Source organism: Cottoperca gobio, chromosome 17, assembly GCF_900634415.1.
Source record: "Cottoperca gobio chromosome 17, fCotGob3.1, whole genome shotgun sequence".
NCBI lineage: Eukaryota > Metazoa > Chordata > Actinopteri > Perciformes > Bovichtidae > Cottoperca > Cottoperca gobio.
The window spans coordinates 15,064,400-15,071,457 of NC_041371.1; the positions used below are offsets into that span (position 1 = coordinate 15,064,400).

General features: G+C 40.2%; 1 protein-coding gene across 1 annotated transcript in view; it reads right to left on the bottom strand.

Annotated features, from left to right (window-relative positions):
- spsb4a (splA/ryanodine receptor domain and SOCS box containing 4a) overlaps positions 1-5,941 on the bottom strand; it is a 65,256-nt gene extending 59,315 nt beyond the window's left edge. Inside the window, exon 1 of the mRNA XM_029454008.1 lies at positions 5,734-5,941. The gene's annotated coding sequence lies outside the window, so the exon portion shown is untranslated. The remainder of the gene's footprint in view (positions 1-5,733) is intronic.
- Positions 5,942-7,058: the final 1,117 nt, after the last annotated feature.

A 7,058-nucleotide genomic window follows, 5' to 3' on the forward strand; every position in this document is an offset into this window, starting at 1 on the left:
GGGCTTCGCACCTGACACACCTACACGTGCGCACACACCTACACGTGCGCACACACCTACAGAGCGGAAGAAAGGAGAGGGGAGAACTAAATAGAAACCGCGCCGCGCACGCAATCTCCCCGCGCCACTCACGCGCACGCAATCTTCCCGCGCCACGCACGCACGCACGCACGGTGCGTTCTCTGGGTTCATCCGATTCCCTTTAAGGCCGAAGACAATTCTAATATGACATCTAATATAAGTGTGGATATGATGAGTAATCACCAAGCCTTAGAGTGCCGTCTGATCTATTTTTGGGTTTATAAGTAAATAGTCGGAGAAGCCAGCCAGGATTACTACAAAAACCCTCTGATGGAGATGATACATGATAAGACTTCAAACCTTTTAAAGAGTCTCTGGCTTTTTGTAAAACAAAAGAATCCACAAAACATCCAACCAGGTATTTGTTGTTCACCCAGAGCATATCAGAGCACTCAAAACACCCGGTTAGTTTTCCTTCCATCGTGTTACATTTTCGCACTTGCCAAAACATGCCAGCTTTAAATTCCAGGATGAGTCAATTGATTTTATCCAACTGGAAAAGCTATCAGAGAGTCTCCTGGAAGCTATGAAACCACAGGCAGACTGCAGCATGAGGCAGCTGATTTAGAGCCGATTGTCCACATCGACACATAATGACGCTGCACTGACATGCACACAAAAGAGATGAGAAACACTTCAATGTTGAGGACACTCACACACACACACAATGAATCACCACAAGATGACAAATGAGCAAGAGCACAGCGCCTCAGACACTGTTGTCATTTATATGTAAATGAGCACCAATACTTCCATTCTTTAGTATCCAGAACACAAAAGATAGAGCAAACTTCTGATCAGATGTCAAGACAAGATGATTGGGACGGGGAGCCAAACGATACGTGACAAGACGGGACACGATGAAGGGAAATGAGCTAATATGACAGGTTTTTTTCGAGAAGTGGACATTAGCTGTTACTAAGGTCTGTTTGTCACAACACTAATGATTTCATGTCCCCTGTTGTCTCTTCAAGGGCTCCAACTCCACTGCTGGCTTGTCAGGCCGTATATAAAGAGGACTTTGATTGAAGACTCACTGCTGCAATCTTTCTTAGGCAAACTGACGCGTATCACACAGGATGACAACAAGATGACAAGCCGCATCAACCTTGCCCTGATAAACTGATGAGCAAGCTAAAACAAGGAGATGCAATGCAACAGCGAAGTTGCACACAAGGGATTTTCAGGAATACAAAACATCTCTGCTACTCACTGAACTGTCTGGTACCAGGAAGAAATCTGCCCATATTACTGTAAAGTGCACTATTACTCGAGTTATCCTGTCATTGTAATGACCTCTGTGAGTCACCATGAGCAGCACAACACTCACACATGAACACACAGGTGTGTGCACACACACACACAGGTTGCACACACACACACACAGGTTACACACTTGCATTTAGACACTAAGTGCCTGTCAAAGGCAGGAGGAACACATCGTCTTCCTGTTTGTTTCTCTCTGATGTCACTGACTTTAGAGCGCAGCAGTGCATGAGAGTGCTGTTTTCCTTGAGTGACGTTTCTGTATTTGTATGCATGTATGTGTGCGTGTGTGTGTGTGTGTGTGTGTGTGTGTGTGTGTGTGTGTGTGTGTGTGTGTGTGTCTTGAGTGAATTTTTGTAAGCTCAGCAGTCTATCACTGACTTAACAAAAGGCTGCTGAATATAAATCCATTCCCACTCCAATCTGCCAGTCTAAGATGCAAACATAATAATAATAATAATAATAATAATAATAATAATAATAATAATAATAATAATAATAATAATAATAATATAATAATAATAATAATAAAAATTGTATTTATAAAGCACCTTTCAAAGCTAAAAGCAATCTCAAGGCACCACATTTTCTTGGTTGTCCTTGGGCAGAACTTCATTGATGAAAGAGTGAACCAGACAGACTGACAGGCAGAGGGACAGAACAATATCTATCCATCTATTATGGTGTTTAGCAGGTATACTGTTTACCATGTTCACCACCTTAGTTTAGTGTGTTAGCATGCTAATTGCTAACTTTTGCTAATTAGCATTAAACCCGTAGTACAGCTGAGGCACATGTAATTTGGTACTAATTTGGCACATTTCCAATTCATTAATTCCTATTAATGGCTTGCATAACCTTGAGAGCACTTTAGTCAGGGAACAGCAGGTCGGCTCAACAGTTACATTTATCAATAGGAAAGCATTTCAACATTTATAGAGCAAAACGTTTCTTATGATACATATGTAATGAATTAATGTTTACTTTAGTTTATTCTGAGCCTAGTTTATTCCTATTTCCCTATATAGTACCGGATAACAGTTATTTTCAGAAAACGTTTAAATGAACCATTAAAATGATTTGGAAATTACTCAGAAATACAGACCCAAAAAAGAAACATTGCTGCTGCTAGATGAAAAGGGATCACCAAAGTTATTACAATTCATCCTCAGGGGGGCTTGAATATGTGTGAATTTTATGGAAATCCATCCTATAGTTATTGAAATATTTCAGTCTGGACCAAGTAACTGACTCATCGACATTGACATCCCTCGAGCCGCGCTGCTGGCATGGCTTAAAATGCCAAACATTCATTAGTTCAAGCTTCACAAATGTGAGGATTTGCTGCTTTTCTTTGACTTAAATGAGAGTAAACTGAACTATTTGGGTTTTGGACTGTTGGACAAAACAAAACAAACATTTTCAGCTCTGGGGAATACTGTGATTATGATTTTTCACAAATCTTTTGACATTTTACAAAATACTGAAGATGAATCACTAATGAAATGCATGCTAGTTCCAACCCTAGATAGACAATAGATAGATCAAAATGATTTCAAAACACTAATTTAACACTTTGCTCATGCTTGCCCAAACGTGACTCTCTCTCACCATTAGAAACACAACACTCTGATCTATTCTGCGCCTTCATTTAAACTAATTTGAGGCTTCATAGGTTCAGATCTTTGAGCCTGCTTCCTGTGGTACTCTGCTGTGGCACACAAAAAACACAGTGGGGGAGGCGGGGAAATAAAGTAATTAAAAATAATGATGGCTGATGGAAAACAGCTCCTACTGACTACAAAATGTTGGCTGTCTCCCCTTGTGTGTCACTGAAAGATGAGCACGGTGACACACTGGGCACTGAGCAGAATGCAGATGAGCAATATGTCCGGCCACTGACAAGATATATAAATCTAATCTAAATGTCTACTCTGTGACCAAGAGGTTAATTCATTTATGCTCAATAACACTGAGTCAACTCCTTAGCGGCTGTTGCCTTTGAGAACTACCCGAAAAAGTCGCCCATCTCTGCATCACTGCATTTAAATGAGTAATCTGACATCACTGGCACCCTTCTGTCCAGGGATTACTCCAACGTGCTTCAGGCAGAACTTCCACTATCTCAGTTTAAGGATTTTTTACTGCTTTATACATAATGTCAGTCAGTATCTGTTCAGTTTACGTAGCAGTGACAGGGTGAGATAAGACGCAGCCGAGTTAAAAACCCTCATCTGGCCTACGAGCTGAATCCCATCTGCCTCTCTCCTCACACTGACTCATAATGCTGCTTATTAGTCCCTCTGGAGGGATAAAGGGGACAAGGGGAGATTTTTAAAAAGGGAGGCAAAAGGCAGGAAAGAAAGACAGAGAGAAAACAGATTAAGAGGGAGAGAGCTGAGCAGGAGGAGAGAGAAAAATTCAAACAATGTACAAGACTAGGAAAGGCTGGAGGAAAATGTAAATGTGTTTTCTTGTGCTGAAAACTGCAGGTGTGAAAAAGACTAAATGTTTTAAATACAATTTGTATTAGTGTTATTTGAGGTGTAAGAACCAAAAGCAGCTGAAAGCATTTGACATTTTAATTTTAAAGTTCAACAGTTTAATTGTCAGTTTGCAAGTGTGCAGTGAAAGCAGCTAAACTGAACTGTGCTGAAAACAATTGAAGTTTTAGCTGAAGTTGAAGCACCAGAGATAGTTTAGAAGAAGTGCACTGACTGTAAATAGTTGAAGTGTCAGTTGAAATATTTGAGCTGTCATTTGAAACAGTAAAAATGTGTTGATGTGTACTGCAGAGGCTGAAAGCGGATGGTCATTACATTGAAGTTGAAGCGTTAAAGATAGCTTAAGTGTGTACACTGTAAATAGTTGAAGTGTCAGTACATTCAAGAGCTGAGGAGGCAGGAAAGAAGAACAGGATAGGAGACACAATTTTGTGGAAAAACACAGACGAGGAAGATGTACACAACGTGTTTGAGAAATGTGTGGGGAATACCAGGGGAAGTGCCGCAGAAGCAGAAGAAAAAGAAGAAGCAGAGGTGGAAAGTATGGATAGAAAATGAAAGGAAAAGAAAAGAGACACACAATCAGTGAGGGGGGGGGGGGGGGGGGGGGGGGCTGGTGAGCAGACTGATCTCCTGCAGTGACCGGCTGGTCAGATCCAGCAGACAGATAAATGACTCCCCGTCACCATTACAATGCTCCATCCCCTCCTCCTCCTCCTCCATCTCTCCATCCCTGCATCTCTGTCCCCACCAACCAACCCCTCCCTTATCTCGACAGGTCATCCATCAACCGGCAGACTCCACCCGCTCCCGCTCGACACACAGACAGACAGACAGACAGACAGACAGACAGACAGACACACACGCACACACACACACACACATACACACACACACACACACACACACACACACACACACACACACACACACACACACACACACACACTTTTTTGCCTATTACTTGTTATTGAACCAAATGAAGCAGTGCTGCACTTGCTACATGTGAGGAGAGAGTGAGTACCCCCGGTTTCCACTGATGTCTCTCTTCTACCTTTCCTCTTTTTACACTCTCATCCTCCTCTACACATCTCTCTACTCCCCTTTCCTCCTCTACCCTCCCTGCTCTTGCCATCTGCACTCCATTTTTTATGTCCTTGTCACCTTACCAATCTTAGCTGAGTAAATGTCAAGGTGTAGCCACAGAGAGAATTGATCACTTATAGTACTAAGAGGAAAGGCATTGTTACTTCACAAAATACAAACTCTCTAAAAACAACTGCTGGTATAGAGTAACACTTCCTGTGGCATTTCTATTAGGATATCCATTGATAGGATTAAAATACAAAAACAGCCCATGTTAATCCATTTTTTTTAAATGGCAACTTTATTTCGACAGTGCACTTTGTATAACCCAGTGGTTTCCAACCAAGATCCTTAATACGTCGAAAGATAAATCAGAGGGGTTACAAGATGCTTATAAACGTTTTGACTTACTTTCTCTTGCTTTGACTTGCTTTTGCTATGCTCTTTTATTGTGAAATACCAGAGTGTTTAGGGCTCTAATACTCTACAAAGTTTGTTGAGCACTAGTATACTTCTTGAATCCATGGTTTCTTCTGATTCCTAATTAATGCAGATCTCTTATGGCTCACTTATAATACATCCCCACACATCACACAGAACTTCAGCAGCCCATATAACTAACTCAAACTAACCCTCGCTATAGAAGGAGGAATACTTTTTTTGGTGGGAAATTTAAATGTATGCAGTCAATTAACTGTCCAAACACATCATTCTAGTCGCTTGTCTTTAACTACACATAACCTAGTACTCCAAATTATGTGGTCAGTTTATCCAGTGTAAACAGAGAAACACTCACCCAACACAAACTCAACTCGTCTCCACACGACACTTTTCTCAGAGGATTTCTCCACAAGGTAAGAAGAACCTAGACCTCTCCTCTTCTCCGCAATTGACAACAACGTTATTCCGGCGCTGTTACTTATGTTTCGGCGATGTAGCGACGGTTTCTTTGTTGCAGCAAACTGCAGCTCGATACATCCAGGCAGCCAGGGACCCGATGCTGAGTGTCCATTTACTCCGCAGAACGAGCGCTGATTGGTCGCTTCCATCACAACACAGAGTTCTGCTTTCACGCTATTGGCTCAGGGTGCGATGGTGCGTTCATAGACTGCTCGTAAACTCAGTCGCCTGTTGTACCAATGTATTGAGCTTTGCAAAAATAATACAGCTGCTACTACTATTGCAACTATTACCCTACTTGTAATTGCTTTACATAAATGTATTTTATTTCACATTTTTGATCATTTGAATTCATCTATCAAATTATATACCCCTAACTCCAACTCTAGGTATTTTTACATAGCTGTATTATAATGTATATCTTAAATATCCGACTATATCAAATTAATTTCCCTAATAGGAAAGTTTTAATGACTTTTATACTTTTTTTTTTTACTTTTTTATAATGGCATTGTCTCTTTTTCTATAAGTATATGGCGTTGTTGTTCTTTAGCACATCTATGGGGTGCTGCTATCTTTTCCAGGACAGTCCTGTTAAAGACATTTAGTTTTTTAAATCTCTGTGAATAACTTTTTCAACTAGACAAAAGCATATTATATATTAGTATGTTATTTTCATAGTTATATTTATTTATCATTAAGATTCATATTCATACTTTTTTTGAAAAATCAATTTTTCTAGTATTCCGACAGCACTTTAAGGTATCATTATTATTTCTCTGTTCTTGTGCACATCCCAGATTATGGTATCCATCAGAATATTTATCACTAAACAAACAAGGCTGTTGAATACAAGTTAATTCAAACACTAAACCACAATCAATGGACTGATCTGCTGTAATATCTGGAATTCAGGACGTTTTGTTAAAGTAAAACAGCAGGGCTGATTGATTTGCATCTAGTTGTATTAGGGGCAGGGTGTGCGTTGTGTGTTATTTTGTTCATCAACCCTAACAGCTGCACTACAAGATCAATACAAACTCATGTCTTATTGCATTCTTTTATTATAAGTCACTGAGTCCAACCCCGCCATAGCTGATGGATTTTTCCAATTTCCATCTAGCCACAATCATTAATTCTGCTGTAGGTATTACACGTGCATTAGATGGAACTAAATAGAAATCGATGACTTCATTGGCCTCTAATATTTGAGCATTAAAA